Source organism: Etheostoma spectabile, chromosome 13, assembly GCF_008692095.1.
Source record: "Etheostoma spectabile isolate EspeVRDwgs_2016 chromosome 13, UIUC_Espe_1.0, whole genome shotgun sequence".
Classification (NCBI taxonomy): Eukaryota; Metazoa; Chordata; class Actinopteri; order Perciformes; family Percidae; genus Etheostoma; species Etheostoma spectabile.
In genome coordinates, this window is record NC_045745.1 from 19,451,997 (window position 1) to 19,462,337 (window position 10,341).

A 10,341-nucleotide genomic window follows, 5' to 3' on the forward strand; every position below is an offset into this window, starting at 1 on the left:
TGTTGATTGGACTATGTTGATGGCAGATGGAGTTTCACGTTTGCACGAACCATTTACTCTGCTACCAAGGGGTGACCCTTGGTAGGTGCAGAGGGCGGGTTCTGATTGGACAGCAAAAGGAGTAAACCTCTACATATGGGCACCTCTACCAACTGAGCTATCCAGGCACCTGCACAAGTTGATGTTTGAATGGCACTCATAAAATGACATTATCTTGTTGCTCCCTCTTTCTCTGCAATGTTGAATGGACCCATTTACAATTATATATCTGCCTAACGGTAGTGGATGGGTTGTTTCATCGTCACACAGTCAGACAAGCATAAAGCCACACCAGGATAACCACGTCTACTATGTCAAGGTCCTCAAGACCTCTAAGATCCCCCAGGCTACCTTTACTGGTCTACGGCGCCCATGTAATTCCCGATCCACGTATAAAACTTTGGTTTCCTGCCTTTTTTTTTTTTTTTTTTTTTTAAACAAAGTGGCGTGTCGTATACAATTCAGCAATGAGGAAGGAGTGTTACCCAGCACTGTGTATTGTTAAGAGCCATTGTATTGTTCATATGTCAAGCATAAAAATTATGAAATTCCTCCACAATCGTAATGTAAAGAATAATATAGTCAAACTCTTTCAAGCTTAATATTGAGATATACTACTGCAGGCAAACTCCTACAAACGGGCCTGGTTGATCTACATGCATTTCTTCTTTTCTTTTTTTAAAGACAATATTTGTGGTTGATACAAGAAACTAGATCAAATATCAAGTTGATGCCCTTTCTGCATAATTGTCTGCACATCCTAAAATTACAAACAGTTTTGCTCACCTTTTGTTTGGGGTTCATCTAGTGTGAAAGTGTGCATTATGAAAATGATGCATAGCTCTAGGCTCAGTGTATGATACAGTTTGGGGAAATTAAGTCGCCAAGTTAGTAATCTGTTTATATACTTCAAAGAGCAGAGACAGAAAGGACATAGAGTAGGGAGAAGATGAGAGCAAGGAAGCAACGATTTATTATGTGGAACTTTTAAAACGCCTAGTTACAAAATGGCACACACACACACACACACACACACACACACACACACACACACACACACACACACACACACACACAACACACACACACACACACACAAACACAACACACACACACACCACACACACACACACACACACAAACACACACAACACCCCACACACACCACAACACACACACACACAACACAAACACCACACACAACACACACACACACACACACACACATAAATAAATAAATAAATAAAAAGAAGCATGAGTTACAAAATACAGATTAAATTTAGAAGACAGCATAATAGAAGAGTGCAGCACTTTAAACAAAGGCTAAAGTATAAAGGTGGGTTTTTTAATGACGCTAGAAACAGTCAAAAGATTCAGCAGATCTAACAGAGGGAGAAGATTCTAGAGGGTTGGAACTAAAATGGCAAAGGCACGATCACCTTTTGGTTTTGGAGAGAGGGAGAGATCTGGCCAGGATGCAGTGTTTTCATTGTTTCGGAGGTAAAAAATTACCTTGCTGTCAGGCAATGAGGAGACACACTTTGGGTACTGTGCTGACTCAGATTTCTCCTTCTTGCAAATTAACTCCAGCTAGCAGAGAACCTGCAAGGTGAGCCCAAGTGTCAGCAGGAGAGGCTTAAAGACTGGAGTAGTAACTGCTTAGAACGGGAGTGGTGTGGGATTCTACCAGAGAGCCAGCCAAGTGAGGACATATTTTTTTCTGTGAAATGGTGACAAATGAGGTGCTAAGTAACATGTGGTATTCTTTGACATGCAGGTATCATGAATAATTTTATGAAGTTATATGACTTTATAAATAAAATGGAATGTGTTTGTGTTTTGGGGGGGAGCTTATCATGAAACAATATTTCCTAAGGAGGAAAAAGTGAAGGCATACTTTAGGGCTGTGCAATTAATCACATTTTTAATTGTCATTACGATTTCGGCTCCTAACGATCACAAAAACAGTAATTGAGAAAAACGATAATTTTATTATTTCAAATAATAAATATTTATTTATTATTAGTTTTATTTATGCTGTTCTCGGGGACTACTGTCCATGGTGACTATACCAACGTATATCACAGGCGGTGCAATTAGAAAATTAACTTCCACAGTTGGTCACCACCTGATCGCCTTTAATGCAGCACTTCCTGTCAGTTATCTCCCTTCTTCACTTTTACATAATATAAGGGTGAACCAGAATGCAACAGATGAGTCACCGCCTCCACGTTCCAACAAATTAGTAGCAAATAAATCACTTAGAGGTGGCACTTAAGGAGCCAGCAGAGAAAGAATCGGGCCAATGGATCACACAAACTGGTAGGCACACAGAGAATAGTTTTCTAAAGTTTAAGACTGAAAAGGAATTTAAGTGAAATCGTGCCCTTGTTTGCTTCATCTGTTTGTCTCTGCTCTAGCAGAGCAACCCTCTGTAACAACTCTCAGACTAATTCTTAACAGTCAAAGACGATTTAGACTGTGTTTTAGACACAACACACCAGACTGTCAACAAACAAACTCCAGGTGGGGTTTAATATTTTCCTGCCAACAGCTGCTGAACGGTTGAACAACATCACCAGCTTGTCAAAATGGCTACCAACATTATAGGCACCTAATAAAATGGAGTGTACATTTGTCAATATTGCTTTGTGTTAATAAATAACAGGAAATGCCAGGGAGATTTTGCCATGCTCTTCCTTAAGTCCTAACTTTAAAGGATCTAGTAGGTGACGTTAATGAGCAATAAGATATTATAAGCTATTGTAAAAACCACAGGACAACAATGTTAGTAGTCCTAAAGCTGTGAAATGATCACATCCTGAATAACACAGACCCACACACTCATTCACACCACACGCACACACACTTGTGCCCACAGCCCGTGAAAACTGTTCTTATAACTGCCATTGTCATCCAAATTAACCATCCTTCTGTATCAATCAGCCTCTCTCTCATAATGTAATCTACTGCTGCAGCTGCCTCCACCATCACAGCATCTCTCACTCCATTTCCAGTCTCAATCCAAAATAGGTTGGAGAGCAGCCCAACAGGGTGTAAATTGATGTCTAACCCCCATCTTCTTTGCTGATTGGACTCAAGCTCTTCAAAGATGTGAGACTTCCGAGCAGCGTGGCAGGGGCTGCCATGACTGGTGTGGTGGGATTATGGTGATTATTCTGTGGCACTGATAGCCAGTGGCAACTGATAGCCTGGTTGACTCACATTTAGACATGGAGCTACAATTAAGAAATTGTTTTACAGATAGGATTGTACAGATATTTCATTGAAAAGGGCCAAAAGGTAAAGTAATTTGGAACCTCACATTATGTCTCAAAATAGCCTTGAAAATACTGCGGGTGAGCAGAGAACATTTGTCCTCACATTGTCTAGCGTTGTATGATTTGAGGTTGGAGGAAGAAACACTAATTCACGAGGAGTCCAGGAAGCCGGACTCGCAATGTATCCTTCAGTGCACGGTTTTGGTCAATGTAATTTTGGTTATCAGTTATAGCCTGTCAGCCATGTGTTTGCCTGGCATACTCTTTGTGTAGGATGAGCAATTTAACCTGCCAGTCCGCTCTGATTGAATGCGGGAGACTACTGTAGGTTTCCAAACTACAAGCAGCGACAAGCAAGCAGAAAAGTCAAAGCTCAAGCCATGGCGAAACAGGAAAATGTTGCAAATGACCTAATAAAACCAAGCAGCAGCCAGTCTAACGTACGTTACAATAAAGGTAAAATGTTTTCCCTACAAACAAATTGGTGCTGGACATGTGACCTGTACCGGTCAAATGGGTGTGTTGGGTGTTGAATTGTGTTTATTGTGCTTGAAAATAACTGATAGGCAGTGGCAGGCTGTATGAATAATAATATAATCCAGGCATGTAGATTTATACTATTCTTAATCAAATGCAGACTACTTGCTACAGACAGAGGCCAAAATACTTAAATCAATGCACATAACATTTTAAACTGCCAATCTGAATTAAAATAAGCCTATTTTCCATTTGCTAGGCAGAGGAAATAAAACAGTACTAAGTACAGTTTTCACAAACAAATATAGAATTATAAAGTGGCAACCTAAATCAAAATGATTTAACTGCAGAAATAACTTATATTAGCACAAAATAGTATAGCAACTAAATAGCAACTAAGATGCAAGTGCCATAACTGTTGCTGCAATTCTGAGTTGCCCTCAGTTAAAGATGGATGTGTACATCCATTTAAAGCTATTACATTTGAGGACATACAGTACATAATGATTATATAAATAGATTTAAGTGGGCCACTTTTTATATCCATATCCTTTACTATTGATATATCTCAACAGAGTTTAAATTCTTAATGTTAGGAGGGCTATTCATGGTTATAATGGTTGCATTACCGTGTCTGCAAAGATAAAATGTTCTATTTTGAACTACAGCCACCACTAGGTTATGCATGTTAACTTTTTGAGTAGTGGCTTTTCCGCCCAGGAAGGAGCCATGGATTGTATCTTTCTTCACAGTAGTAACCCAATGGATTCCATATCTGGTGTATAACACATTTCTAACCGTAATAATTGCAAATACGTTGTAAGGCGTGCAAAATGCATCACATGCAGAGTGATGCCTTGCAAGAAACAGCAGTGCTCTCCCACTACAGACGTGGCATTGAAGCATCACCTTTGGGTTTGGAGAGAAGCAGGACAGAGTCGTGGGTAGAGAGGAAGACAAAAGTTAGCTAATCAAATTCCTCCGAATGGCATACACACCCTATGATACGTCACACAGATGATTTGTAGTTTTCATTCTGAAAAAGGAAATATGTTGCAAATTGTGATTCATTTGTGAAAACAAACAGTTGCATGGTTTTCCTTTCATTAGTTATATGTAAATAAAACACGTCAATGTATGACCAATTGTTGTTTTTTTAAATTTGTGTGCACAAATGTGCTGCAAAGAAAAGACAAATTACAGTCACAGAAAGCAATGAAATTGTGTAATAAACAGAAAGAAGCAGATAAAGACAACTTAAATATTATAAACAGCAGCAAAAATATCAAATAATCAGAAACACAGTAGAGATGAATGACAAAGACGAATATCTGTTTGAGTCGGATCAGTTAAGGAATAACAGCCTTCGTGCATTGTGTGAGACAGGTGGTGTTGGAAGCTCATATAATCAGCAGAGAGTTAATAAAACAAACCAAATCTGCTCAGTGAGAGAGTTACTGAGATGATTACCAATGAAGCATCGCAGCAACTCTGCACTGTAGTCACGCACACCTCCAGCTGATCAGCATTAGCTGACACACAAAACACCAATAACACTCATAGAAGACAATGAGCCGTGCTTTATAATCTGACCAGCCCTCAGCTCTGCTGGTAATGCTTTACTGCTGCCTGCTGCACACTGACTGAACTGACTGATTTGTTCCTCCAAACTGCATCTCTTCCAGTCCTTATTACAACACTTAGCTTTCACATCTCTTACCTTTAGCATTTTGTATAGCCCATTTCTCAGCGTCATGTGTCTTTTGGGTTGTGGTCTGTATAGTGGGTCTGGGTTTTTGCGCTCCCAGCTTAATCATACACTTCTGCTTCGATTCACTGGGGGGCACCTTCAGGAGCAGTGCTTATTTAGCCACGTAAAAGTGTGCAACCATTTTTTTATGATGAACAGCTTTCTTTCTCTGATGTGATCGTCTGAAAGAATATCAAATATGCAAGTAAATGCCATACTTTCTTTCTTTTAAGGCAGAGATAATACAGATGTTAATCTACAAGTCTTTATCAGCATAGGTGTCCAGAGGAATTGATGTGTCTGGAGAAGTCTGAATTATAATTGGTAGATTATCCATTATGGTATTTGTATGTTTGTTCCACACTGTATAATTTATAAGCAGAAGGGAATAAAGAGAAACTCAATGGAGCACTTAGTTACACTATTGTTACCCATAACACTGTTAATATACCGAGAAAGCAATTAATTCCAGTTTCCTGGTGGATGAACTTTGGAAGGCGAGATTTATTTTGCTTAAACACCTATTTTGACAATTAAGTATTAAAGATGCTCTGCCACACAAAACTGTTTTTTCTTGCCTTTTTTTAAAATATGTTGTTAGGTCCATATGTTTGTGTTATGTCATGAATGTGAAAACAAACTGCTACTTTCTCTGCTAGCTCTAGCCACTGAAAACAAATAAGCAGAGAAACAAACTAATTCTAAAAGCTGGTCAGTCTGATGTCATGTTGCCTGAACTCATTACTATTCATGAGCTCGCCCAGTTGTGCTGGGTAAAAGATACTGATAGCCAGGCTCTCATTGGCTAGTTGTTAGCCAATCTGAGTCAAGCATCTTAGCACGTTGAATATTAATGAGAACTGGCACAAATCGAGCTGAGTCTTCCTGCAGGCTTATACCACGCTAGAATGGCTTGAAACAAGGTAACCAAGGCATTTATTTCCACAAAACATGTTACAAAGTCTGTGGTAGAACTTCAGACATTATCACAAAGTAATGAAATATGTGTGAAGACAATTTTGCATTTGGTGCAACATAAAGCTCTCTGTCTGAGATTGTGATTATACTGGCTTGTGTTTGCTATGGGGGGACATTTACTGTCCTTTAAAAAATTAAACAATTAAACTTTGGATTCAGAACAGGCATGTTTTAGCTGCTCTTGTCCTCCCTTTGTGCCTGCACCATAAAAACATGTAGTGTCTAGAATTTTCAAATAAAATAATGGCTGTGAAATGACTTGGTAACATTTGCAAATGCTAATGTAAGATTATGTTTAAGTGTTCCGAGCAGCAGCCTTGAGGATCAACTTCATACATTCAGTTGATGACTGACGGTTTGATTTCTCCATTTATCTGATTTTGTTTTAGTGGTGAGATATAACAGCATCATTTAAAATGTCATGGTGATGAAGATTCAGTTGGGAAAGATTCAGTAGAGAAAAATATGCAGATTACCAAAATTACCCACACATAGGATGTTAGGTTTTTACTTTATTTTTTCCCAAACAGACATGGTGGCATTTCCAATCTTAAAACCAGACTATATAGAGTTTTTGAGATTATTGCATCACTCAAATATATTGTGATTGCATACATTTTTGTTGTTAGTAAAAAGGAAACAATGCTGGGGAGAAATGGTGCTTTTCTACCACTGTCATTCTACAACATACTACAACTTCAAGACACCAAAGTTGGACAAGCCCTCCAAACAAAACAAGAAAATAGGTTGTTTGGGACTACCTTGGTAAATGACTCAAATAGTTAAGGCAAGAGATAAGATCCCAGTAATGCTTAAAAGAAACCAACATTGGAAACAAGATGTGGACAACAATCTCACGTGTCAAAATGGCATTTCCTTTTATGCTCATCCATCCACCTCGACCCTACTACAACCATGCCAGACCTATTTTTTAATGACTTTGATTCTCATTTAATTTTACAAGCCGACTGCATCACAAATGATCCTACTTTCTCTTCTGTGAGTTTTAAACACAGACTGTATAAAATAGGTTGTAAAGCGCTCCAAGAGCTGCAATGCTCCCCCTTCTCTTCATTGAGGCCTCTATGTTTACAGGCCTGTGGTGATGCACAATGTGCTATAGGTGCCAAAAGAAATCTGTTTGGTACTGCCAATTTGTTTTGTTTTGTCATGGTTCATGTGCGCAATAAACATTACACTTTGTGACAAAATAATCGTGGCAGAGAATCGTGATATCAATTCTAAGCTAAAAAAATAAAATAAATCATGATTCATATTTTTCCCCAAATCGTGCAGGCCTACGCCTCGCATACTGCCATCATTGGCCATCACTCCATCATCCTGACAGGCGTTATTCACGACACAAATTCAAGGACAAACCGCAATAGTGGTATGAGTTGGGTATACTCAACTCATACATAGTATACATAGTAAACTAAGACCAAACTTTTACAATTTCAGGCATACCTGAAGTAAAAGTTAATTATCTCCATACATTTTAACACATTCTTTGTATCTTGGTAGTTTGGGATTTATATTCTCCTGGCATGACTATGAACACAGAATTCGCCATTCAAGCCTCCAGAATGGGAATTAGAGAATTAAAGAAATACATGCATGATGATAATGGTATATTAGACGTATGTAGCCTATAGCCTACTACAAAATAATGTGCAATAACATGTCAACACTTGTCCACAGATCATGTATGTACACTGCAGTTTGAGGACACATTTCATACAATTTAACAAACACGACTGGCAATCAATAACACGCTGACACGCTGCGGGCCAAAGAAGCACTAAGCATTATGGTATAAATTACAAAAACTACACAGCTGTTGCAGCCACGAACACATTAAAGCAAAAAGTGAGCTACATAGTTAGTATTTACATAGCGTGCAGCGCACATGAAACCGTAGGCTACGCTGACGTCCTCCACTGAAGAACCATCACAGTTAGCTTGTTTCAACGTTACCTGTCTGACCGTCATCCTGTGAGCCTCGAGCGCTGCGAAGTCCTCCTCCGGGTTCAACTTGAAAGCGTTCTCAAAGCATACGTTCATCCTCTCTGTCCAACCATTACCAGTCCACTCAGCCTCTATATCCCTCACAAAGGCCTCATACACCTCACTGAAGCTAAACGTTCTACTTCTTTTTTGGGGGGGTTGGTTGACCAGACGCTGCAAATGGCGTATTGATGCCCAGGTAAGAGTTCCTCATTGAATGACAGGTGTTACAGCGTGGAGAATAGACCATGGCCATTTTAGCATTTAGCATGTTAGCTAACCCCCAGCATGCACTTGTTGGGTGTGTTTGATTTATGTCACTTAACGTGCTGACGGATGGGGCATTATATCACTGATTAATATCTGGAATGCAAACTTTTTTTTCTTTTCTTTTTTTTCTATGCCGAGGTAGGCTACATGATGTTAACTATGTCCCATGATGACATAGCCAAATTCTTTATCATACTGCATTGTTGTACTTTTTTTACAAACTGCTAGACCACATGAATTGTTTTACTTTTGTTGTTGCTCAGTAACATAAATAGGTAGGATAGCCTACTTGAGATTAAAGGTAGCCTATAGCATGCAGGACTGTATGTATGTAGGACGAATACAAAATGAATCCCTGTTAATCATTACTTGTTATGACCCACTAGAAGTGTTTGTGTTTGTCCAAAGGCCTATTTGCAGAGACACTGTCCCCCTCTTTTTTTCCTTCAAATTTTTAGTGACGTTTATGAGCGGCTGTGGGCCCCACGTGGGTGTGTTGTGCAGCCAATTCTCGTTCCCAACTGCCACTTTGTCCCTGGCGTCTCATATCAACACACAAGTTTAACTGACACAGACACATACAAACAGAGAGGATAAAACTCTGCCTTCACTAAGGATACGGCAATGTGGCACCTTCCCACGGATTGCCACATTTTCCTATATGGAGAACCTGGTAATGTGTGAAATGTTTAATAAACATTGATGAATTTATTACATGAAATGAATGTTTTTAATACCAAAATCAATGTAATTTGATCCTCCTTGAGGTTAAAATAAAGCTTCTTTAAATACTTTTTCTTATTGTAAGAAATGTGAGACAAACTAATAACGAATTCAATAAAAGCACAATTTAAGATTACACATAGCGCTAGAAAAATGACCATATGTGTGTGTCTACATATATATTTTTATTTCATAAACTTAAACTCTGTTGCATAGACTCTTAATTACATTAGTGTTGCCCCTCCTCCTCCGACAAAGAGGTCCCGATCAGCTAACAGGAGCGTTTTGCCAAACAATGCTTCAGCAGGGTCGAAGCTTGCTGTAATGAAGGGTTGGAGCCTGATCCTTCCACTGAAGGGCAGTCTCTCTAATCACTACACCACCCTGCCACTCCAACCAGGGGGAGCAGACACATGCTAATGTGTGAGAGAACTGTTGGCAATGTGGTAAAATGATTATATTTAGCCTTTTGTTGCTGTTCACTTTCTTGTCAGTGTGAAAGGACTGTAGATCAGAATTAACACCAAACTGTGTATTAATGGCAAATTAAAAGCTTAATAATGTGGGTTTATGGTGAAGAAAGTGTCCTTCATTTTAACAATGTGTTCAGAAACAAAAGGAAAGTAATGTAGAGGGAAAGAGTCATGGAGACGTGGATGCAGATTAGATGTGGCTCACTTCCCCACACTGCGCAGAATATTTCTGTATGAGAGTTTATGATTAATGTACCCAGTCTGCTCCCCGTGTGGTATATTACAAATGGGCTATAAGAGATTGCGCGTGCGCACACACACACACACACACACACACACACAC

General features: G+C 39.1%; 1 long non-coding RNA gene across 1 annotated transcript in view; it reads left to right on the forward strand.

The window, feature by feature from the left end:
* The window catches only part of LOC116700956 (uncharacterized), a 23,501-nt gene extending 20,699 nt beyond the window's left edge, over positions 1–2,802 (forward strand). Inside the window, exon 3 of the long non-coding RNA XR_004334774.1 lies at positions 2,790–2,802. This is a non-coding gene — a long non-coding RNA (uncharacterized LOC116700956). The remainder of the gene's footprint in view (positions 1–2,789) is intronic.
* The last annotated feature ends 7,539 nt before the right edge of the window (positions 2,803–10,341 follow it).